The 27242-nt window shown below is 43.2% G+C and overlaps 1 long non-coding RNA gene across 1 annotated transcript in view; it reads right to left on the minus strand.

Annotated features, from left to right (window-relative positions):
• The window catches only part of LOC122807726, a 977429-nt gene that overhangs the window by 723095 nt on the left and 227092 nt on the right, over positions 1-27242 (minus strand). The window lies entirely within an intron of this gene.

Here is a 27242-nt window from a genome sequence, read left to right on the forward strand (position 1 = left end):
GTATGTCTCAAGTCTTTCACACCAACACGGGCAATGACAGAGTCATACTTGTACCTGTTGTGGAGAAACTTGATTGCATGTGTAATGTGGCAGATTCTAGCACCTGATAAACAGCTGACCGTACTTCCTCCTTGTTCAGCCTGGTGAGAGGGACATCTGTGTGTCTCACTATCGAGTCACCATTGATTAGTATGTTTGGTTTATTAGGAATATCTCAATGACCTAGCTAAAATTGTAAATGCTAATCACATATTACTCATGGTCTCACACAACTAGTAATAAACAAAACATGCTCATAGGTTCATAGGTTCATAGGTGTGTACTAGGCTAATGGCCTTGGAGCCTTTACAAGCCTAGCCCATAGGATTACTCTGGCATCATGCCTCCCGACCTTAGATTCCAGTGGCTCTGTTGAGTAGAGCCACTGGAGTGATCCCCGGGGTGAATTTTCTATTTCCCATCCACCCATCAAGATTTCTCTTGAAGAGGGCCAGTGAGGTGCTCTGTTTGACATGTATGGGAAGTCTACTCCATAGCATGGGCAGTCTCAGGGTTATGAACCTGCCCCTCCAGCACGTTCTGTTGATTGTGGAAATGAGGTTGAGGTCTCTGGAGTGTGTGGTGTGGAGGGCTTGGGATTTATTTAGATGTAGCATTTCTAACAGAGCTGGGTCAGACATGGCTTTGTATGTCAAGCAGAGATCGCCTCTGAGTAGGCAATATGAGACCGAGAATAGTTGGAGTTTTTTGAGTCTGTCCATATAGGACAAGTGTTTAAGGCCTAGGATCTTCTGTGTGAGGTACTTTTGCGGCCTCTCCAGTTGTTTCAGATGTCTAGTGAGGTACACACCAAATGGGGCATTGTACTCGATGTCTGGCCAATTGAGAGAAGAGTAGAGGGAGACAATGACTTCTTTTTTTCTGGATGCAAAACCCTTAGTAATGAAATGTGCCACATAAAAGGACTTTCTGATCACAGTGGCAGTGTGGTGGTCAAAAGAGAGGTTGCTGTCAACCTGTGTTCCCAGATCTCTTATAACGCCTTCTGTATTCAGTGGACTACCATCGATGTGGTAGTTCATGGGAATTGGGTTGTTCCCAAAGGGGATGATGACACATTTTTTGGCATTGAGCTTAAGGCCATGGTTCTGACACCAGTCGTTGGTCTCCGAGAGGCCTTTCTGTAAGATGTCAACATCACTTGCGGAGTTAATAATGGCTCCCAACTTGCAATCGTCTGGAAACTTTGTCAGCCAGAGTCCCTGTGTATTGGACTGGACTTCTGAGAAGTAGATACCAAACAGAAGAGGATCCAGGACCAATCCCTGTGGGACTCCACTCATGACTGGTCAGCAGTCTGACTTGAAGTCAACTACTTTCACACTGTGGGTTCTATCTGTGAGCCAGTTTGCAACCCACTTTGCAACCCACCTATTAATATAGGGTTTGATGCCTAGCTTAGTGAGTTTTTCTATGATTCCCGAGTGGGGAATGGTATCAAAGGCCTTGGCCAGATCAAGGTACACTGTATGAACCACCTTGCCTTCATCCACAGCTCTGGTGACTGACTCAAAGAAGTCGACCAAGTTGAGCAGGCATAATCTACCCTTCACAAAACCAAACAGAGTTTGGAGATTCCCTATATCCTTGTTTATTAGGTTCATGATGATGCCTTCCATAGCTTTGCATATCAGACTTGTCAGGCTAATGGGGCAATAGTTCCCAGGATCTGTAGTCGCTTCTCCTTTGTGGAGATGGATGACTATAGCAGTGCAGCATTCGGTAAGGACAAAGCCTGAGGTGAGGCAGTGATTGAACAGTGCACACAGGTGAGGTGCCAGGTCACTCTGTAGTTCATGTAGAACACAGCCAGGGATATTGTCAGGTCCCAGAGAAGCTGTATTCTTGGCCTTGGACAGTGCTGTTTTAACCTCTGCAGCTGTAAAACTGGGTGCCTGGCAATTTACTGGTATTGTGATTGAGCCTTTGGGGGGGGGGGTAAAGTTGGCACTGAATCTGTCGGCCAGATATTGGCAATATCTGTTGGCTTGGTATAGGAGATATCATTGTGCAGTAGCTCAGAGCAAATCTGGGTATTGCCGTGAAGGTAGGATGCTACTTATCACTGACATAGTTGTCAGTAATCTTTACACTTTTGTTTTTAATGTGGGTATATGCCCCTGCTTGGATAACTCTGATTACAATTCAGTTACATTTAATGTCTGTGGGATCAAACAAAGACATCAAGCAACCAGCAGATATAATTATGAACTAGAAACCCTGGAGTCTTTAAAAGCACAATTTAGTGCCTTGATTGCATTCAAAGTTTAAACAAAAATAAACAATTTTCATACTTAACTTCAGCAGATATTTTAAATGCAGCTATTGAAAATAAAAAGGAAAATAAAATATGTAACTCACAATATACCAGTTTCCCCTTTTGTGGAATAATAAGATAATAAAACTATAAAAAAGAAAAAAAAAGCTTCCAAATGTATAGGCAGTATCCAGTTCATAGAATCAAAGCTACAATAACCAGATTGGGTGAGGATCTCCAGCATTTGATAAAAAGAAAAGGCTAATTTTGAAATAAATCTAAGTATCATAATAACAAAACATGTATTAAAAACGAGTAGACTATGACTCTCTCAACTAATTCAGTTATCTTGACTACAGAATTTACCATTTCATAACCAATAGTCCAAACAGTATATGTCATAGTTTCTATACCTCATGTACCTTAGAGTAACTTTGTCTTTCCAAACATTACTCTTTGAGATTGTCTTAAATTCTGTGAAGAAAATTAAAACCACCTGCTCAGCTGGACCACATAAAATTCAATCTACACATCTAATCAGGTTAAATAAAGAATTATGCCCTGCACTTTACATCATTTTAAACAACTTATTAAAACCAGGTGCTGTTCAGATGCATGGAAGTCATCCAATATTACTATTATATACAAAGGGTAATATACAGAAAATCAAAAATTACAGACTAAGTTTAACACCAATTTTCGTAAGTGTTTTGAAAGGTGTATCATCAAACTGTTAACAACTTCTAAAAATAACTGGACTTTCACTGACTTTACACAGCATAAGTTTCTCAAAGGCATGCATGTCTACAATGACTAACCAAATTATGATCTTGTTATTATGGCTATAAACTCTGGACTGTTTACCAGAGTTTTATACCTGGATCTGGCAAAGCCTCTCAGTACACTTCCACATTTTGAAATCATTATTGCCTTCATTTCTAATAACCCTTACCTGGTTAGATGGATTGATAACTGGCTCACCAGATGAACTCAGTCTGTTGTTATTGAAGGGAACAATTTGTATCTATACTTTCTGGTGTTGCTCAGGGTTCAGCCTTGGGGCCTATCTTATTTAATCAAGTCTTTGCTTTCATGCCTACCAAGTAAATGCAGGGTCAGCAGATATGCTGATGACTGCAAAATTGGATTTAGATTAACTAATGGACAAAATTTAGCTGCAAACAATAGTTATGTTTAAGAGATTATACATTGTGAAACTCATACTGGGTTACAATTCAGGGACAACAAATGTAATGGAACATGAGAATTTAGGAATAATACTTGGCAAGTAATCACAGGGAAAAAAAGATGACAAGTCAGATACACCTTTAAGTTACATACTTAAAAGGTCTTGCCACCCTTGTCAAGCACCTAATACTGCTTACCTCCCAAATCAAACAGGGTCTTCCATGATAAACATAATATAATGTTTTGTCTACCCATCCAGTCATCAAGACTAGCATCAAAGGAAGCCAAAGTAGTCCTTTGTTTAACCTGTAAGCTTATTACATTGGCTGGGAATATGTTGTGTTCAGAATTAGAAACCTATCCCTATAGTAAGTATTGTTAATATTTTGGTGTAAATTTAGCTCTGTTTAAGTTATTTTTCTTTAACAAGCCCTTATGTTACAAACTTATTATATTATGTGATACAGTAATGGAAGAAGTTGAAGATTACTGTGACTAGGGAATTATTACTAAACATGAATATTCCTTCTATAAACATGTGAGCACCATTCACAGCAAGGTCATGGGGCAACTTGGGTTGCTTATAAAAACATTACAACAAGAGCTGATGAAAGTTTTATTTCATTCTTCAAGACTTACATAAGACCCATCATTGAATATAATAAAACATAAGTGCATATACAAGACATTTGTTCCTGCTGCAGGAGCAAACCAACACATATTATATTATCTTCTGGTAATGTGAATCAATTTAAGCATAATTTTGATCCCTGGATAGGACAATGTGCCTGTTATCTAAGTTTATAGAAGCCAATGTTTTTTAATGGCCTACAGGCCTAAACACTGTTACCAATGAACTCATGGACACAAGCATAGAATGGGTCTATATTATATGCTCGAAGACACTTTTCTTCGCACATATAATCACTGACACCTAAAGATCGAATGGCCATGTCAGCAAATTTTTTCCTCTGGGAAAAAATTCAGTTGGTTGTTATCCGGAATTGCCCTTTCCCCAATGCAGACCGATCTCGGAGTTGGTATATTTAGTTAGCGGGGGGGTTGGGGGTGAAGCCCCCACTTGATTAGGGTTTTGAAGTTTGTGTTTTTTGTGTATGGCCCCGTGAATGTTTTCCGGAGGAAAATATTTGCGGACATGGCCGTTCACGCTTTAGAGCATTCACTCTTTAGGTGTCGTTGATTATATGTTTGAAGAAAAGTGTCATTGAGCAAATAATATAGACCAGCACAGAACTACTCTAGTTATCTCTTCTGCTACCAGAAAAAAATAAATAAAAAACAGTAATTTTAAATTCAAAGCAAAACCACTAAAACCAGCTAGAAATTGTCCATCCTGGATTAGTATAATAAATATTAAGCAAACTGCAGAAAATGTAGCCTGCTGGTCCTAGCTTTAGTAGTAGAATCAAATTTGGTGCAAGCTGATCACAGTTTGGAGCCTCACTTATAACAATGGAAAACAGCTAGAAAAGACCTAAATTATATTAATGGGAAAATGGTAGAGAAAGTTTAATAGTTAAGTCATACCCCAGGATTCACGAATCCTCCATGTAAGACTAAATTAGTCTTACACGGAAACGCCAGTCTGAGAGTAAGATGGCAGCGTGCCATGCATATTAATGAGGGCGCACTGCCTCAACTCTAAGGCTAACACGGAGCATGCATGAGTGCAGGGGGTGTGTCGGACTGCCAAGCAGTCAAAAAATCCACGCCCCTGCAAGTCTCTCAATTGGGAAATGTCAACTGACATGAGCGAGTCCGCTCAAATGTGTACATACCCAACACTACACTCCCCCACATAAACCCCTGTACAATTATAAAATGTAAAACTTTTTTTTTTTTTTTATTATTCCCGATATAGCTGCCCGTATTTGCGCGGGTTTGCCCATTGCTTAGCTATAGTTAGCAGTTTAGACATCGAAGAGGATAATAAGAAACTTATATGCAAATTAAGCAAAATAGCAATAGCGTAGTGGTAGAGCCTTTGCACAAAGAGGAGGCATTCCCGGTTCGAGTCCCACCACTCCCCTTTCTATTTTCTGTTGGAAATCTGTATATAAAAATAATTCCTGACATTTATCATTTAAATTTTAGTAAAAATCATTGAAATGGCCTATGTAGTAGTGAACAAATTATATATATATATATATATATATATATATATATATATATATATATATATATATATATAAGAAGGTGAAATGGTTATGCATACTGATGAATGCATAAGTAACGTATCTTAAGCAATGTGAAGCACTGTTAAGCAAAGTTTACCAGTATTAAGCACATTTAAGTATAATTGCTCATAGCTTAGCACTGCTTTAACTAGCGCAATAACTTTGCATGGCGCTGTGCATCACGCAAACTAGCGCAAACAGAACATGTTTGCGAGTAGCTGTGCACCGCGCTAACTAGCACAATGTTGGGCAACATTGAGCAACGTAGAGCACCGTAGAGCAACGTAGAGCAAAGTTGGGCAAAGTTGAGCAAAGTTGGCTAAACACAGCCACACCTCCTAACCGGTCTGGCCAGTAGTAAAATAAAAAGCAATGACAGGCCTCGAACCTGGGATACTGTGCACCATACTTACAGTACTGAACTACTAAACCATGACAGCTTTTCATATGCATGCACTTTCAACACACACATACATATCAATGGAAGTTTATCCATTGCTAAGGAAGTGTACTTTCAGCTGAGTTTTTTTTAAAACCGGCCAATCACAGATAAGTGCAGGAAATGAGGCATATTTAAGCTCCATAGGCAGGAATACTTGCCATAACTGGTTGTAGCTCCCATCTGCAGTCAGCATGGCTGGTGCTGGAGAGGGCTCTCGATTTCGAGCACAACATTGGGACATTGAGAAATCAAAAGTAATGGTTTGGCTCCTCTTCCATAATCATGAGGAGAGACTCCTGCAGGGCCAGTTCCAGGGCACCCAATACAAAGTGGAAGCCTGCAACCATCTAGCTCATGATCTCACCAGTGCCACAGGCGTCCCTCGGACTGGTGAGCAGGTCAGACACCACTACTCAGACCTGAAGAGATGCAAGGAGGAACAACAGAACCAGTGGATACAGGAGGCCCGTGGGATGGAAAATGCCCCACTACTGAGTAGGTAGCCCTGGAATAAAGTATGCAAGAATTGCTATTGCAGTCTATATTATGGATAGGTATGTCTCAATATCACTTCATTTACTTCACAGCTGCAGGTGTCCGTGCTGTGAATCAGCAAGCCTATACAGATAGGCTGCTAAGGCTGCACCACCAGGCAGGTTAGTAATTATTCTGCATGTATTGTTATATAAAATAAGTGAAAGAGCCTGAAAAAAAGTGTTGTAGCCCAATAATAAAGGTATAATAAGTCTTGAATAACTTCTCTGCATGTACTGTTATATAAAATAAGTGAGAGAGCCTGAAAAAGAGTGTTGTAACCCATTAATAAAGGTATAATAAGTCTTGAATAATTTCTCTGCATGTACTGTTATATAAAAGAAGTGAGAGAGCCTGAAAAAGAGTGTTGTAACCCATTCATAAAGGTATAATACATCTTGAATAAGTCTTCTGCATGCACTGTTATATCAAATAAATGAGAGAGCCTCTAGAAAAGTGTGTTATGTAATTAATAAAGGTATAATTCCTGGAGTGTGTCCATGTCACTTTCTTTGATATGTTGTCGTACTCTTGCATTATAGAAATAGTACTGTTGTATTAAGTGCTGTCAACCCACACTTGGGTAGGCCCATATAAAGTGGATGAAGGGAGTGCCAGTAACTGTTAAGCATAAGTACAGTCCTCAACTGTTGGTTCATGGCCGGCATGTACAGGTTAATCTGGCACATGAGTAGCTTGTTATTGTGTTCCCCAGAAATGTCAGTGTGCTGCTAGAAATGTAGGGAGCTGTTAAAATATAACTGATAATGTCACCTGACCACATCTAGATATGTAGATATATAAATATAATATATAAATATGTAGCAGTAACATCTGCATCCTGGACAGTTTGTATGTCAGATACAGGTCAGGTATATAAAGAACTAGCAAAATCCATTTCACAATTTAACGGACATTGCCTAGTGTAATAATACATGTAGGGGATATATACCTGCAGTCAATAGGAATGTAGTGTAAACTATAAGTATATATAAGTCGTTAATGGAGGTATCTTTTTACACCCTACTGTATGTGCATAAAAAATGCAATTCCACACCTCAATGGGTATGCCTAATCTCAAAACATTTCTTGGGACATATGTCCTATTGGTTTATAAATATCTGCATTTACTTTGATGCATGTGCCCTGTTCAAATACCACAGTCTTGGTGGCCTGTTGCCACCAATTAATCCTGCATGCTGTTGGAATGTCCACTGTTGTTCTATATATGCATGTGTTATGCTTGCTGTTCACCTGTTGGAACTCTGGTGTGTTGGGTTAATGGGAATACTACTGCATGCTGTTACAACTAATTTGGAATGCTGTTGGCTGTTACCAACCCATATTGTCATTAAATCCTCCTAAACATAGAACGTATGGGAAGGCCGGTCCCAGCGGACCCACCTGTCCCACCTCAGCTGGCGATGGCACCTGGCACCAGCAGGTCTGGTGCCCAGCCTGGGACCTCCTCCTCCATTGGGCCTGTGCCACATTCAGGTGGAAGTGCTGCAGGGGATAGGGCTCGTCCCCCCGTGCAAGTGTGGGAGGAGGAGGGCCACCTCTCACCCTCCGAACGGTCCAGGCTGTGGTGCGTAGGGAGGGAGATCCAGTGTTCTGTCACTGATCCTCTACGCCAGCTTGAGGCAAGAGTGGCGCAACTCATGGGTGAGCCTGCCCATCCTACGCAGCCCCCAGCACAGCCACCCTCTGGGCTGTGAAGGTGCAGTGGTGACTGCCCATGGGTGGGGATCTCAGTTCCACTGTTGCCATCTGTGGGCTCATGGGCTTGCGGTTTCCAAACATCCTTCCCCGTCAATGTTGTTCAACCCCCACATGTGTCACATTTCGCCCCTGTATGCGTCTTGTTTGTCCTGTCTCTTTACCTTCCCAACCTACCTCCCCAAATATACCTACATCCCCTACCCCACATTCCACTCTCACCTGGAAAAAAAAGGGCAATCTGCTCCAAAAAAAAAATTATGCCCCATACATAGCTGCCCATTTTGAAACATGTCTGCTGGACATATAAAATGTAATTTAATTGGCAGTATAACATACTTTGTTGTCCTCACCCCTCTCTCAGGGGTGGAAGGTTTGATATTTCCCTCCAAAATTATTGCATATGCACAGCTGTTTCTGTAAAAGAAATGGGCAGCTATGGTCCTTCCTTACACCCATCCTGCACATCCCGAGCTATTTTGCCTACTGTCTTTCCCTCTTTGTGCCCTTTTTTCACCACTTTCCTATCTCCCCATTTTCTTTTCTTTCAAAGAAATGAGCGTGAGGGTTAGCGGGAGTAAGCACTTTTAAACAGTAGTTAGCGGGATTGCGCAAGTGTGCGCTTGTGTGCACTTAGCTAAGTATTGCTAAGCTTCGCGCAAAACCGTGCAAACCCACTTACAACTGCTTAAAAGTGCATTAGTCACCCTGTATGTGAGGGCCCTTGTTGTGCCCAGCAGCAAAATAAAACACCTCTGTCAGTCTCAAACCCTGGACCTTGGACACACTAAACTGCATGAAGTACCACTAAGCCACAGTAGATATACAGCAGGTTGTTGCTGAAATGCATATATCATGCATCAGAATGAGTGAATGCAAAGGAAAAATAGGAATGTCATAACACAAAACCTGTTCTGTGGAACTTTACCAGCAGTTGTTGTGGAATTACATTACATGATTGAGATAAGAGAACCAGCCATTCTAGCAGTAAATATTGTTACAGCAGCACTTTACAACCCCCACACAGTATCATAGCAGGACAAACAGTGACATATATGATTAGGGCAGAGGACATACATCCCAACTGTGACTACATTTCAGGGATGTCCCTGATTTTGAAACATATGTTAGCTGTGTCCCTCTGAATCGCCTGAAAAGTACTGATGTTAGGCAGAAAGGTGGGGTATTACACCTAATGAATAATGACAATATGTAGGAGTTAGACACCGCTTGTACTTCAGAAAAGGTGTAGTAATCCATATGCACTGGTTCTCTCGAAGTCTCCACTTACTGTCTCTAATATTTTGAAGGTGTACCTCACTTTTACCTAGCTTTACCTCACGCTGTTCAAATATGTACCTAAGTGTTTCAGAGGCCTGGCCGAGGCAGAAACACACAGGCATATCAGCTTTTCTGCTGTTACATGCTGTGTAAATAGCTTTGGAAGGAGTTCCACAAGCATACCCTTATGTAGGAATACAACACTGAAATACCAAAGGATGTAGCCATGTACTGGTAGCAAACAACTGTAACAATGCCATTGTACCAGTGCTGAAAAGACCTGTGCATTGCACAGACAGAGAATAACAGCCTAACGTCTGGTTACCATCTGGATAGGTCCACAGTTGGGAGCTATGCGGAGAGACTACTTGCCTTGCTAAACTAACAGGTACACAGCAACCCTTTAAGTCCAGCAAGATAACATTCGCACAATAATACATAATGCTCTCTGTATGTCTGCATCCCCACCCAAATGTACAATATACCTGTGTGTTCAGGGTCTACCAAGGATATAGGTAGGCATACTCAGTACTGGAATTGTCCAGTTTTCTTGAGCATCCTGTGGTAATGTCAACAATAAAAAAACACAAACTGTGCAGAAGTGAGTACATTAATATTCACAGTATAGCAGTTCACAAACAGTTCATGTGCCAAATGAATACATCTCAATAACTACTTTTGTATGGCAGTTAATTGTATAAGTAGAAAAGAAACTGCATACCCCCATGTATCTTGTGTTAGCATTTGTAGGGGTGAGTACAATTCTACACCGACAACTGTGTACTGGGAGTGGCAACATTCAGGTCTGAGTACAACATTTAAATCACTGGCTACACCCCTAGCTTCAGATATAAGAACTATACCAACCTTCTGACTTAAACAACCGTGTCCACAGCAAACAAGCACGGGCTCCACTTTGGAAAGCTGAAAGGGCTACGCCTACCTGACTTACCAATTTATAGCATTGGGTTGCTATGACAGTGAGTACTGCAATTACCACACAGCAGGCTGCATGCAGTTACCAAATGGTGGACACCAATTGGTGCAGAGGCCATCACATGCACATGTGCAGATACCTATAAAAGCAGGCTGTACTTGCTGCCCACACACGCAATCATTCCATTGCAGATATTAAGAGAGAGAGAGAGAGACAGAAACAGAGAGAGAGAGAGAGAGAGAAAGAGAGAGAGAGAGAGACACACACACACACCCACATCAACAGAAAAAAAAAAGCCAAAGACACACGGAAAGTAATACTACCAACACATACAAAGGAAAGGTATGTAACATATATGTATTTACTGACATGTAGTAGATGTTTTTGAAGAGTACTCTACATGCTTTGAAACATCCATATGTGGCAGCAGTACATATCTATGCACAGATGCCCTTCATAACTACTGCCATGGACAAATCAGTGTGTAGCTGTGTGCAGTGGGACATAACTGTGACATATGTAGCTCAGCATTAAATGTCAAACATCTGATCCATGTTATCTGTGTTCTGTACAGTAGTGTGGACAATGGCTGTTTGGGGGAGTAGCGCATACAGCTATATAAACATGGATGTGACAAAGTAACACATGCATGATAGTCATATTAACGTGTAGCTTAGCACTGGCAACTGTTGTACCAGGCTAGTATGCTAATCTAGCATTTGCAGCTATATATACACCCTCTAATATTACTGTGTGCTCACATGTGACACCTGTTCATGTTGCAACAAGGCCCAACAGGTCAGCCGTGAAGTCCAGAGACTTACAACAGTGTGGACCTTGTGTGTGTATGGCACACACATACAGAGAGATATATCTGTGTCAGATATATTAGCATCTGTACATGTGCATAGAGCAAAGGACATACTGCAACTGTTTGTGAAGGGTGGACATATATAAGTTGGTGAAGGTTGTTATGTGCATATTTGTATGTAGGTTGTAGTGTGTGGCAAACAAGACAGCATACAGTGCTGGTATATGACATGTGGTGGTTGAACGCTGTGGGTGTGATTTGTTAGGTTTGCAGTGTTGCAGCCAGTGAGGCCTGCTAAAGCTACATGGGCTGAGAACACCTTCAATGCATTTTGCACAAGACTGTGCAATATTATTACATAACTGTATACCTCACATCCTTCGCATAATTGATATTCCCACCATGAAAGGCGGACTGTATATGTGCCTATATGTATATCTATATGTACACCAATGGATGTTTATATGTATGTGTATATATATATATATATATATATATATATAGAGAGAGAGAGAGAGAGTGTGTCATATTTACTGCAACAAATGCCTGGTAACAAAGCCATGGGCTCAAGCTCAATGTTGAAAATGCATTGGCATCCCTTTTGTCAAAAACTCTGTACCCATGAACTACCCCATAGGTGGTAGTCTACTTAACACCAAAAGTGTAATAAGAGACCATGGGACACAGGTGGACAGTAGTCTCCCCTTTGATAATCACAGTGCCACACTAGTCATGCAATCTGTCTATGTGGCACACCTCATCACAAAAGATGATACACTTTGTCTTCCAGGTCATCCATGAAAAAAGAGTTCAGTGTTCCCCTCTACCCATCATTCATAAAACCCATTATAGAGTACAATGCCCCTTTTGGTATGTACCTCACAAGACATCTACAGCAACTGGAAAGGCCACAGACATACCTCACAAAGAGTATTACTGGCCTCAAACAGATGCCCTATGCAGACCATCTCACAAAATCACAGCTAGACTGTGTCGCATACCAACTACCCAGAGGTGACCTCTGCCTAACATACAAAGCTATGTCAAACCCAAAGCTGTTGGACATGCTCCACATAAACAGATCACAATCCCTACGAGCTACACGCTCTAGGGACCTAAACCTTGTCACCTCAATAAACAGAACATGCTGGAGGGATAGATTCCTATCTCAGAGACATCCCATACTCTGGAACAAACTACCTATCAATAGCAAACAAAGCTCCTCATTAGCACTCATCATGAATAATCTTGATGATTGGAAGGGAGATAGGAAATACACCCCGGGAATCACCTCTGTGGCTCTGCTTGACAGGGGCACATGAAATTAAGTTACTTGGGTGTTAAAGGCCAGGGTACCATCTGGCTAGGCTTCTATAGGCCCTAGGGCCAATAGCCTATTACCTACCTATGAACTGATACACACCCACATGTACTTGTTGCAATAATTGCTATGTGAGGTTAATTGAGTGTGATGGTGAATGTGTTGGTGAATGTGTCAAAGTTGTGTATATGTGGGATAGCTTAGTGGGAAACTGTTTCTGTCATGGTATTTTGTGTCCTAGCTCTGATCCCAGCAAAAGATGTGTATGCTATTGCTAGGCAGAAAAAGCAGTATGACATACGGTCTGACATAGTCCCTTGGTGTTAACTGGGGTGTGCCATTGGAGGCTAAAGCAGTACATGTATGCTTATTGATTGGTACTGCTGGTGAATCCAAATCCTGTATGAACTGTAGTACTACCTGAAGCTGTAGGCCTAAACAGCACAGTATGGTGTATGTCCACATTGCTTGGAACCACTGTTTTGTGTGTTCCCTGTAGTCCTCACAGATTACATACCTCAGGCATAAGGTTTTGTAAGTACTGACACACAGTACTGTAAGGTACACACGTAAAGCTCATCTGGGTTGCCATACCTTTGTGTCTTGTATGTATGTCTGATGTGTGTGTCAGTATGCCTGTAACATGTCCTCGGTCATATGTGTGTTACAGGATATAAGTGCGTATCTAGCAATATGTATAGTCTAGTACAGCAGTATGTCACCTATATTCACGAATGTGCACATATTTTAGGCAGGGATTTGCCATCAACAACTAGTGTGGTATACTGGTAATACTGTAACTGGACTTTACAATCATTGCAATGGATGACGTATTTCTTTATGCATTAGCTTGATATATACCTCCTGTGGCTAGGTGGTGCATTGTGTTGCATATAGTGTGCCATGTACTGTTGTATAGTCTTACATAGTGGTTTCTCTTTGTTGCTGTGCAGAACATGGTTTAATATATTGAGCATGCCAGGCACTGTCAGGCAGTTGTGGGTTGAGCACTGAAATGTGGAATTGAAAGTGTGTATCCTCTGACAGCTAATCGGTTGCTATATATGGCAGTTCAGTGATATCTGTACTATAGAATGTTAAGTGTGCCACATGACTTGCTCACACATATTGTTTCATTGTCTTCCAGGGTTCATGGCCCACCATCGCAACCCAGCCTATAGTCCTGCTGAGGATGAAGTCATAACAACCAGTCTGGTTCAGCACTATACACTGCTTTTTTCAAGAACCAGCCAGGACCAGCATGAGGGGACTGCACTGTGGCAAGATGTTGTCCGTAGGGTAAATGACATAGGCATGCATAACCGGACATATGAGCAGGTATGCCATCACTGCAGTGATTTACTTAGACATGTCCGGCAGCGTGCATCTGATGTCCATAGTCAACAGCTTGCCACAGGTGGTGGGGTTACCATCCATCCATCCCTCTCTCACCAGAGTGGAGGAGCTGCTCCTGAGCCTGGTGGCTCCTGGCCAACAACAACAGCAGCAGATATGTATCATCATGGAGGCTGGAGCCCCCCAGCAAGTTCACACGGAGCATGCAGGTAACATGGCATATCTGTAGACTACTGTTACCTCTATTGGTAGATCATGCATATGTGTGATGTGTACTGTGTAGTTAGAAGATGTGGAGCCTGATGTTGTGCAATACTAATAATTTGGAACATAATTTGTAGGCCTGTGACTGTCAACCGTTGTACTACTGTAAGACTGCAAACCCACAGTAGCAATGCCACAGTTGTTGCCACTGACAAACTGTCTCCTATCCTTGTAAGTCCCTCTGGTGTGACAGCAAGGCAGCAGACCCATGCTGGTGAGTGTGTTCTACATTTAATATTGCAAATAAAATGTGCATGTCATAGGTGAGGTGTAGGCCATGTACACATGTAACACACCTACACAAAATGTATGCTGTGCATGTTCACTGTGAGACTATGCACATCTCAGTAACGTGAGTAGCTGCCTCAAACACATGCAATACACACAGCATCCCAAACAATTGTGGCTACACTGTAGTGGACATTGGATAGGCAGAGTCGATACACATGCACAAAACAAACACAACTTTGTCATACACAGTACATGTTAATATGCTACACATGGCGTATTCAGACACCTGCTGTAAGGTCACACTCCAGTATCCCAAATGTCATCCACACAGCACACAGAATATACCTGATGGGTAGAGGCCTATCATGGGGTGGTGCGACACTCTTCAACACACAACACCAACACATTCATGTTAGGCAATGCTCTCTATTGGGCACCTTACAAACCCATGTAACAACTGGCTGTGAAATGGTGAATGTAGACATGATACTGCAAGTCAGGTCAGCATGATAGGTGCCAGTCTGGCACACATTAGTAGCCTTGAGTGACCACATGATGCTGCATGATCATGGCTCATGGTACTACACCCCATCCAGTTACAGTAAACACAGTACTACACATAGCATTCATTGCTATACACCTCAATGTTGTGTGTGTGCAAACATATGCACCTATACACAATATGCATAGCAATCACCATTTGCACAAAGTGACACATATATGTCTTGTAATGCTATTGAGTGTATAGGTCACATGACACACATTGGGTATGTGTGATGTTTAATGTTGCAGTTGTGTTGTAGCATGCCATGTCATGGCTGGCACTGGCATGTCCACAATATGTTCTACACTCACCATAACTACTGTACAATGGCTATGTTGAGCAATGGTATTCCATCAAGTATACATGCACCACTCATCCTGTGTGTATACATAGCATGCATGAGCTAAACCTGTGCCCACAATTATCTGCTAAAGACACAGACACTCTAATCAGAAATGGATATCTATGTGACACACAGATACACATCCAGCCATGGTATGTATACCTGTGATTGATGGTGCACAAGACATTGAAGAGCTTTTAATACTTGCACAGCAATGCTGTGTCCATGCACACATTGCATTCCAGGGTGAGGCCAATCACTGAACAACAACACACATGCATCAAAGCCATGTATACTGTTATTAGCAAGGATTGTCTACACTCGCACTGCATGCTGTTGAGCAACACACGTCCTGCATGCTGACACGTGTGATATGACTGTTTCTTGTGATACTGTACCCCACCATCAACCGCTATTGAGTATGTTCTGGATTGCTGGTGGTGTGCGCGTGTGTGTGTGTGTGTGTGTGTGTGTGTGTGTGTGTGTGTGTGTGTATGTGTGTCTGCTTTAGTAAGGAGTGTATTTGTGTGCATGTGTGCATGTGTGCATTTGTTCATGTGTGCATGTGTGCATGTGTGCATGTGTTCATGTGTGCATGTGTGCATGTGTTCATGTGTGCATGTGTGCATGTGTTCTGACATCATGTACAGGTCGTAAAGTGTGTTTCCTGTCTTCCTCTCACAGGTGCTGAGGTTGGGCTGGTTCCCTGCAGCAGGGAACCTGATGTCACTGACACAAATAGTGATAACAAAGATAGGTGTGTTGAGGCACAGGCATGTTTGCCAGGGTCTGTTGTTGGGCCACCAATCGACAGTACATAAGTGTCCACCCCATCCATGTACACAGTCATACTGCCAATACATCCATCATCACCAATGCCCTTAGCTGAGGGACAGTGTACGGTCGGCAATGGCCAGGACAGTGTGGTAGTATGGCACATGCATCCGGACACAGCAGCCATACCCAGATGTCTGGAACGGTACCACATAGGCAGATATCCAGGGGTTCTCGTCAGAACACTGATGGTCATCATGCCCTTGGCAGACGTGCCACAGGTCTTACAACCTCACGCATGTTCCAGGCTATCACGGAGGCACAGACAGGGACTAAGGACACACAGGGCACATAACACCGCTTTAAATGACAGAATCCATAACCTAGCAGGTGCCATCCGTAATTACACTGAGGTCACTGATAGACGTTGGGGTGAGACATTAGATGTCCTCCGCAATGTTATGTCCATGTGTCAGGACAGTGCGGGATGTTTGAGATGTCGACATGGATGTATGCCAGCAACATCAGCAGCTGACAGTCACCGCAGACGTCCCTCAAGTCATAGCCACTCCTGTAGTGCCAGTACCAGCCCCAGCAATGTTGGGGGTGGGCTGTCCACAGACCATCCTAGAGGACCACATGCACGTGGCTCTGGCCAGTCAAGGCAGGGACCTGGGTCCAGTGTACATATGTCTACCTCTTAGGATAATACCCAGTCTGGCTTAGTACCTGATACTGTCAGTAGCACCCCTTCCAGGCACAGGTACCATATCCGTGGCCAGAGACAGTGATCTGTAAAGCCTGGCAGGTACAGTCTGTGGCTGTCCCACAAATCTCTGTATATGGCAGCCACATGGTGGAACTGTGTGCATGTAGACACACACACACACACACACACACACACACACACACACACACACACACACACACACACACACACACACACACACACACACATAAACCAGACCTAGGGCTAACACATACCCGCACACATTACATCAACATTGGCCCATACCAGTACTCTTGGCCCTCACACACACACACACACACACACACACACACACACACACACACACACACACACACATACACATACATGTTGATTGTATGGCTCAATGTAGGCCTCTGGCAAACCAACAACACACCCTGTGCATATGACGAAACCTGTGCCACCTCCTGTCATCTGTAACACTGATGCAGGAACAGGCTAACATGGTGCTGATGCACAGGGTGACTTTATAGCAGTATAGCAATGTTACCATGTTGTCAGCAGTAAAGTGTAATGATATCCTTGAAGGTGTAGCTGAGCAGGCATGATGCATTAAAGCCATGATTGTCAATGTAGTATTGTTTACACCAGTGTTAATTCCAATAGTGTATTGTCCACCCACGTGCCACTTGGCTGATGTGTGTAGTATTGGCAGCATGTGTTAGAGAGTGGACAGTATGTGTGGGAATTGTGCAGCACAGATTTGCAGGTGTACATTTGTGAACATGGTGGAGGTGCACTGTCTGCATGTACGTGCATAGTGGATACATGGGCAGGGTGACATGCCCTGTATTACACAGTGTTAACACTCTATAGTTTCTATTGGTGGCCAGTATGCATTGTACTACACACATTTTGGAACTTGAGTACACATGTGTGTATAACATGGTTTGACACTGTGCTGTGGGTGATACTGTTACTATCTGTCATTGGTTTGCATTCTGATAGTATACATAACCTCAACAGCCTGACCATAAACAATCGTTAGATAATATCTTGACAACTGACACACAGATGTAGAATGCACAGTAACATTTGGATCCTTCAGGTACTATACTATGCCAGTAACCAGTGGTATTCACCTGCACCCATTCCTGGGACCACTCCTGTTTGGCATATAGCTCTCTTAGGTACAAACAAACACAGTAGGGATATGTCCATCCATGTCTGGAAATGCATACTGTGACCTATAATGCATTCTCCAGATGACACACACATCCTCCACAAGGGTATCATACAGACAGATACCTGTTGTCAAACCCATGCTGTAAAGCTATAAGCCAATTAAAGCATAGTCATCCACCTTTACAAAACATAGTATCCCCACAGTACCACATAGGTAGTAGCCCCCAACACGTTGAACAGGTACCGATGTGTACATACAGCCAAGTGTTACGTCATCTCGCCTTTGGTAATCACATTTCCAAAGGTATTTTGAAATCCCTCGGTAGATCGCATAAGCAATAAGGGGTCTGCATGCATATCCACAAAGGTTGTTGTACACCTATAATGAATAGCCATCATTGACAGACTTTGTTGCATTTGAACAGGTCTGAAATATACCTCAGGCATAAACCCTCACTCACACTATTCAATAGAAACCGTAATGAGTGTGTGTGATACAGATGACCTAGGCCAGGGATCACTGCAGTGGCTGGGCTTGTCACAAGCATACAGATGTGACCTAAGGTCTGGAAAGTGGCAGCACACTCTGTAAAAGATAACAGATGTGTTCATGGAGAAAGCAAGGTTCCCACCTATGAAATAATTGAGGTCACATGTACATATATGTATTTGCCACACAGCTACCTGACATGTGCAATGCACATACTGTTGTCATTGTGATATGTCATACAGTAGTAAAAGCAAAACCCACAACACATTGACCAACTGTGTCACACACATAGAGCACACATACTAATCAAGTGCAGGATTCAAACTCCTACCTAATTACTTTATGATACTAGAGGAGTGCGCATTAACATAACGTGCTATACACATTAGTGGGAGTTCTCTTTTCCACAGGTATATTTGTATCATGATGACATCATCAGACTTGACAAAGATAAGTATACCACTTTTCAGGTGTTGTAGTAGTCTCCAAAAAGGTTGCTCCTCTCCAAGGAGATGCACACACTCTCATAAGTTGTCAAGTGCAGGATTCAAACCCCTACCTAACTACTTTACGATACTAGAGAAGTGCACATTTACACGACATGCTATACACATCACTGGTAGTTCTCTTTTCCACAGGTATATTTGCAGGATGGTGACATCATCAGACTTGACAAAGATAAGTATACCACTTTTAGGGTGGTTTAGTAGTCTCCAAAAAGGTCGCGCCTCTCCAAGGAGATACACACACACACACACACACACACACACTTGTCAAGTGTAGGATTCAAACCCCTACCTAACTACTTCATGATACTAGAGCAGTACGCATTTACACAACATGCTACAGACATTACTGGGAGTTCTCCTTTCCACAGGTATATTTTTAGGATGGTGATATAATCAGACTAGACAAAGTGGGTTACATTAGGTGACATTAGGTGGGCTACATAGAAGGAATTTCTAAACACTTTGGCAATGTGATCATCAAAGGAGAGTTTACTATCTACCTGGGTCCCCAGGGCCATACTTACATTCTCTGTACATACTGGATTACCACCTATGTGGTAATTTGTGTGCACTTTGTTTTATCCAAAGGGGATGACTATGCATTCTTTGGCATTCTGCTTGAGGGCATTGTTTTGACAACAGGTATCTGTCTCTGTAAGACCCTTCTAGAGGATGTCTGTGTCAGCAGTAGAGTCGATTATGGACCACAGTTAGCAGTCATCAGCAAACTTGTTCAGCCATACTCCTCCCGTGCTTGCCTGTACCTCTGAGCAGTATCTACTGAACAGGTGGGGTCCCAGGACCAAGACCTCTGGGATGCCATTTGTGACTGGTTTAGAGTCGGACATGGCACCCGCAACTCTGAACATGTGTGTTTGATCTGTGAGCCAGTTGGCCACCCATCCAGTGACATAGCTGTTAATGTTCAAGCTGGTAAGCTTGTCCATGATGCCAGAGTGGGGAATGGTGTTGAAAGGCCTTAGTGAGGTCCAGGTGGGCTGTGTGGACTACATTCACCTCCATCTATGTCCTTGGCAACTGTTTCAAATAAGTCAACTAGGTTTAGGAGGCAGGATCTGCCTTTAACAAAGCCAAGTTGGGTAGAGTTCAGTGTCTGGATGACCCCAATGTCTCTGTTTATGGGTTCCATGATAATTTGCTCCATAGCTTTGCAGACCAGGCTGAGTAGGCCTATAGGGCAGTGGTTTCCAGGTTCTGTTGTGGCACCCCCTTTGTGGAGCTGGATGACTGTTGCTGTATGCCATTCTTTGGGTACATAGCCTGTGGTAAGGTTGAGTCTGGACAGTGAATGTAGGTGAGGGTGTAGTTCCTTTTGGGGATGGTGTAAGATGTAGCCTGGGACACCATCCAGTCCCATTGATGTTGTGTTCTTAGCTTTGGAGAGGGCTGTTTTTACCTGCATGTCCATGAAGTCTGGGGCTCTGCATTCTTCTGGGATGGACCCAGGCCCTTTTGGGGGTGATGGAGGGGGGTTTGCACTGAACCTGTCCCCCATGATGTGGGCAATGTAAGTTGGTTCAGTGTATTTTTTGCCATTTTGCAGTAGCTGACAGCATATTTGACAGTTGCCACCTAAATGTTTGGTATAGCTAACGAAGTCTTTGTGGTTGTTATTCTTACATTCCTTGGCAATTTGTCTTTAGAAACTGGCCTTGGATTATTTTATGAGCAATCATTGTTTCATCCTAATAATGATCAGTGATGCCTTTCCTTTTGTGAAGTTTGCTCTATCATGTGTTTATTTCCTCCTTCTGTTGTATAGCTTATTTATGGGCGATGACCACCAGATTGGTTTCTCATTTTTGGAGGAGTGCATCTTGGTTTTATTTGGGTTGTCTCGATCCATGCATCCCTGTAGATGCTCATAGAATGCACTTGTAAATAATTCGGCAGATTGTATAGCATTATCCTATAGCAAGGGGGCTTTGGAACTTTCCACTTTGGTCTTGGGAAGTGTGCAGTTTGCTTTTGAAAATGTCTTCACAGTGGTTTCCTTGACTGGGGGGGGGGTATGTGGATGTCCAGTGTGATTACTTTATGATCTGATATTACCAGCGAGGGGTTTATCTCTGTTGTGGAACATTGGTACCCCATGTTGGTGATGATCAGGTCCAGTATGTTGTCACCTCTAGTGGGTGTGGTGATGAGCTGTTCCAGGGCATTTGAGTTTTTAAACTCTAGGAAACATTGGGCAAAGGAAGTTGTACACGAGTAATTCTCCCACTCAATGTTTGGGTAGTTGTAATCTCCTCATATAATGGTGTTTGATAGGACCTTTATATTTTCCACTGTTCTCAGGAATACTGATTGAGATTCCTGAGACAAGGTAGCTGATCTGTAGCAGGCTACAATCTGATAAGCAGCTTTGCACAATGTTAGTTGCACTTGCATGGTCTCCAAGGCCTCATGCTGTGCCACTAACTTGAAGGTGTGGGTATCCATAAGGCAAATGGATACACCCCTTCCTTTTGTATTTAACTCTGGGTTTTGGGGCCGACGATCAGAGGGATTGTGAGTGTTTTACGTGGAGCATGTCCAACAGCTCTGTGCTTGACATAGCTTTGTATGTTAGGCAGAGATCACCTCTGAGTAGGTGATATGAGAGAGTACAGCTGGAGCATTTTGAGACGGTCTGTGTATGGCATGTATTTCAGGCTGCTAATGCTCTTTGTGAGGTATTTCTGCAGGCTTTCCAGTTGTTGTAGATGTCTTGTGAGGTACATAGCAAAAGGGGCATTGTACTCTATTATGGATCTAGTGAATGATGAATAGAGGGGAACAATATCCTCTTCTATTCTGCATGAGACACCTTTTGTGATGAGGTGTGCCACGTAGAAGGATTTCCTGACTACTGTGGGGATGTGATTATCACAGGTGTGCCCACTGTCCACCTGTGACCCAAGGTCTCTTATCACACTTTCAGTGTTAAGTATACTACCACCTATGTTGTAGTTCATGGCTACAGAGTTTTTACCAAAGGGGATGGCAATGCACTTTTTGGCATTGAGCTTGAAGCCATGGCTTTGACACCAGGCATCTGTCTCAGTGAGGCCCTTTTGTAGGGTGTCCACATCTTCAGTAGTTTTGATTATGGCTCCTAGTTTTCAGTCATCTGGATACTTCATTAGCTACAGACTTTCCATGTTAAAGTTTACTTCAGGGAAGTAGATTCCAGACAGGACAGGAGCCAGGACTGAAACCTATGGTACTGCACTCATCACTGGTCCAAAGTCATACTTGGAGTCTGCTACTTTCACAGTGTATGTTCTGTCAGTGAGCCAGTTGGCAACCCATCTTGTGACATAGCAATTTATACCTATTTTAGTGGGTTTATCTATAATTTCAGAGTTGGGGATGGTGTTGAAAGCCGTGGCAAGATCTACATAGGCTGTGTGAACCACCTTACCCTTGTCTATGGTTCTGGTGACTGCTTCAATGTCGTCTATCAGGTTTAGGAGACATGATCTGCATTTTACAAACCCAACATGGTTGTGGTCCAGAGTTTGGAGATTACCAATGTATTTTTTTATAAGTTGTATGATGATACATTCCATGGCCTTGCAGAGCAGGCTCATCAGGCTAATGGGGAGCTAGTTCCTGGGGTCAGTGGTGTCTCCACCCTTGTGTAGTTGGATATCCGTCGCTGTGCACCATTCAGCAGTCACAAAGCCTGAGGTGAGGCTATGACTGAACATGGTACATCAATGTGGTGCCTGTTCATTCTGTAGTTTGTGAAGAACACAGCCTGGGAAGTTATCTGGTCCCATGGATTCTGTGATACTGGCTTTGGAGAGTGTTTTTTACCTGTGCAGCTGTGATGACAGCAACTTTGCAGTCTTCTGTTATAGAGATGTGCTCTTTCATGGGTGAGAGGGGGGTAAAGTTAGCACTGATCCTATCTGCCAGGATGTTGGCAATATCAGTTGGGTCTGTATAGTTAGTGTCATTGAGCTGTAACACAGAGCAGATCTCAGTGTTGCCATGACATGGACCTGTCTGTTGGGCAGAGATCTCCTGAGTAGACAGTATGCAACAGAGTACAGATTGAGTTAAATTCAGTCTTGTTGCATGGGGCAACTGTTTGAGGCCAGTAATCCTCTTGTTGAGATACTTCAGTGGTCTTTCCGGCTGCTGAAGGTGCCTAGTCAGATTCATCGCAAGTGTGTTGTGGTACTCTCTGACGGGTCTGATGACTGATGAGTAGAGGGAACCTCCTTTGACCTACATGCAAAGACCTTGGCAGTTTGTGGGAACACATAGCATGATTTTCTGACCACTTTGTGAATGTGTTTCTGGAAGTAGAGATGACTATTCACATGTGTCCATAGATCCCTTATTATCACCTCCATATTTAGGGTGTTGGCATCTATGTGGTATTTGTATGACTGTAGCTCAAGGCCATAATTTTGACACCTCATCTGTCTGACTGAGACCCTTTTTAAGGATGTCTCTGTTTTCCCAAACATCGATTATGGCAACTTTTTTGCAGTCATCCACAAACTTTGCTAAACATAGCCCTCGTGTGTTTGACTGTATTTCTGAAAAGTATACACCAGACAGGAGGGGTCCCAGGACTGAGCCACTGGGGACAGCAGTTGTTACCAGCTTGAACAGGAGACCTCAATTCTTACCTTGTGTGATCTATCTGTGCCCCAGTTGGCAATCCATCAGATTACATCCATATTTATGCACAGGTTGTTGATTTTGTGGATACGACATGTGTCTGGGATGTTGGAAAAGGGCTTTTCAAGGTCTATGTGGGATGTGTGTAGCTCATTTCACTGATGTATGTCCTGGGTGACTGCCTTGAAAACAGTCTAGCAGGTTTGGGAACCATGATCTACCCCTGACCAAACCAAAATTGGTAGGGGTGGGTGTTTGTAGGCTCTCAATAGCTCTGTTTATGAGTTCCATCATGATGGACTCCATGGCCTTGCAGATCAGGCTTAACAGGCTTATAAGACAATAGTTCCCATAGTCTGTTGTGCACCAACACTTGTGGAGTGTGCCAAACGTTTCTGTAACACATTCAACAGTTTCATAACCTGTAAAGAGGGTGAGGCTCAACAGACTGTTCAGGTGCAGGGTCTGTTTGTTCTGGGGTTCACTTATGACACAGCTAGGGAAACAATGTAATCCCATAGACGCCATGTTTTCAAGTTTGGAAGGAGCTGTTTACCCATTCTATATGTGATATCTGAGCTTTCACAATCTCCAGGTATGATGATAGGGCCTTTTGTCAGTGAGAGGGGGGTATGTATGTATGACCCTGTCTGTCAGGATGTTGGCAATGTCAGTCACTTACAGTTTGAACTGACTCAGGACATATATGAGTGTACATTGCTATTTATGACATAGCGGAAGGAAGCGTCATGGTTCTCTATGGACTCCTTCACAGATTATTTTGCCAGAACATGGACTGGATAATGTTTGGAGTGCATATTGTTTATTCATGATACTGATTGCAGGTTTATTGATCTTCTTTGCTTTTTCACTTTCTGTGAACAACTTAAGTACTTGTGGTACATAGTTTGATTATGACAGGGTTCCAATATATTATATGTGTCTGTTTTCATACGACTGTGTGCATAAGGCAGGATTGGTGAATAGTGGCAGGTTCCTGGGGTAAAACATGCAATTGCCAGATATGTGTAGCCCACTGCTGTACTCAGACATGGCCTAAGTGTAGGAGCATGCCCAGTATGACCTTTCAGTATGTTGTTGCCTGACATTTGCTTCATTTAAGTGTGTGAGCATGCCCAACATGACCTTTCAGTATGTTGCTGACTGAAATCCACTACATTTGTTGAAGTGTGTGAGCATGCCCGGTATAGACATTTATACTATATGTGTGTGGAAAATCAAGTTATATTTTTCCTGCAGGGCTTACCTTTGTGTCATAAATAAACAGGGATCATGCTATGCCTGCAGGGCTTCCATGAGACACTTTGCATAGACTTATCAACATTTCTACATACAGGGGGGACAGCTATTCTTTGTACATTTCTACCCGGGGGCACACCTGATTGATACTGTGGGTCTACATAGGATGAGGGGTTCACCTGACACTTATACATATTTGCTAGGCCTGCACTGCTATGTAAGGTACACCATTTCATTCTGTACTGTTCCCTATCGTACTGGCTTGAGGCATACTACTGTACTACAGATCTTAGCGTCCAATGTCACATATATTAGATTGTGACTTCATAGCCTACCCAAACCACATCACATCGCCTGGCCTGCTGTTCTCTGTCTGCATAGGCCTGTGGAGGAGATCACCCATATGCCTTTTTAGGGGCATGATACAGCATTTCTTTGTGTTTGCATTAGTGTACAATTGTCCTGCTGTGTGTGTGCCAGCGAAATGCTGTCATGGCTTAGTGGTTCAGTACTCTGACTATAGTGCATAGTATCCTGGGTTCGAGCCCTGTCACTGCTTTTTATTTTCATGCTGGGCAGACCAGACTGCTGAAGGAACAGTAAAGCAAATATGAGCATGTTTACCTGACTTTGCTCAACTTTGTCCGACTTTGCCCGAACTTGCCCAACATTGCTCAACATTGCCCGAAGTTGGGCTAGTTAGCGCGGGCAATTTTGTTTACATATACTAAATAGTGGTAAAAGCTGCTTAGCACTGCTTTATATTGCTTAAAACATGGCAATCATGCCTCAGGTGGTGCTGCAGGGCTGCCTATGTCGGATGCACATAGTACACTCCCTATACATGTTTGAAAACAGGTAGTGTCAAGTTAGGCATTCCTTTTAGTTTATGTGTGAGTCAGAAAGAGGTATCATTTCCATGGTTCCTACTTAGCCAGTGTATGTGCTATGCATTGCCTCTTTGCCAAGGCCAAGGCATACTGGGCATGCCTCCTTCTGCCTACTGAGGCAGGCTCAGGTTGTTGTTCCTCCGAGTCACGCTCTGCCTGTGCTGGCCTTGGCAATGGTGAGGGGCTGTTTGGCCCTGCCCCATGCTGTTCCTGCTGCAGCTGTTTTCACATGATCATATTGGGTAGCATGGCACATACCATGACAATTTGGGTACATGTAGTTGGTGAGTACTGCAAGGCTCCACCAGATGTGTCCCAGGCACCAGAACCATGACTTGAGCATCCCAAACACATGCTCAATTACATTTTGTGTTTGTGCATGTGCCTCATTATGGAGTTCTTGTTCAGGTGTGTCTGCATTTCTGATGGGTGTCATCAGCCACGGCTCCAGTGCGTATCCAGCATCCCCCACTAGATGACCGTCAGGGATGCCCCCATTGGCAAATGTCTGGTACAGCTGCGTCAGATGCCAGATATGGGAATCCTGGTAGCTTCCAGGGCAGCCAGCACACACATTCAGTATTATGCCCTGGGCATCACACACGACCTGGCAGTTGATGGAGGGGAAGCCCTTGCGGTTGATGTAGGCCCTACCCCGCTCACTGGCTGGTGCTTTGATGTGTATGTGCATGCAGTCTATTGCACCCACTACCTCAGGATATTCCGCTATTTGCTGGAAAATACTTATATTGCTGGCCAATGCCTCACGGGAATTGGGGAAATATACTTGATCACCGACATGTGCTGACATGGCATTCAGGAACTGGTGCAGTACCCTGGATGCTGATGCCTGTGAAATCCCCATCATATCACCAGTTGGTCTCTGGAAGGTATCTGTTGCTAGTATTCTTAGATCAACACATACCATGGTTTCCACTGGGATGGGTTCCCCTCTGTTGGTTCTGTTTGTGAGGTGTGGCCTGCACAGCTCAACAATTTGCTGCAGGAGGTCTCTGCCCACTCTATAGCGCTCCACTATCTCCAGCTCATGTAGCCCCTGGTAGGTTACCCTGGGTCTGTACACTCTTTTCCATCTCCTCACTGTGGGTTGCTCAGCAGCATTCGCAATGGCACCACCCTCAGCATCTTGCACATGTTGGCTTATGATAGCAATGGCAGCTCCTAACATTTTTTTTGTCTGAGTTAAGCTTTTTAAGTTTTCACTCTTTGTATACTGCATTGTTGCAGTGTTCTTGAGAAAAACATGGGGGAATGTTGCTTGCAGAGTTTTAAGT

Source organism: Protopterus annectens, chromosome 7.part1, assembly GCF_019279795.1.
Source record: "Protopterus annectens isolate FY-2018-M chromosome 7.part1, PAN1.0, whole genome shotgun sequence".
NCBI lineage: Eukaryota > Metazoa > Chordata > Ceratodontiformes > Protopteridae > Protopterus > Protopterus annectens.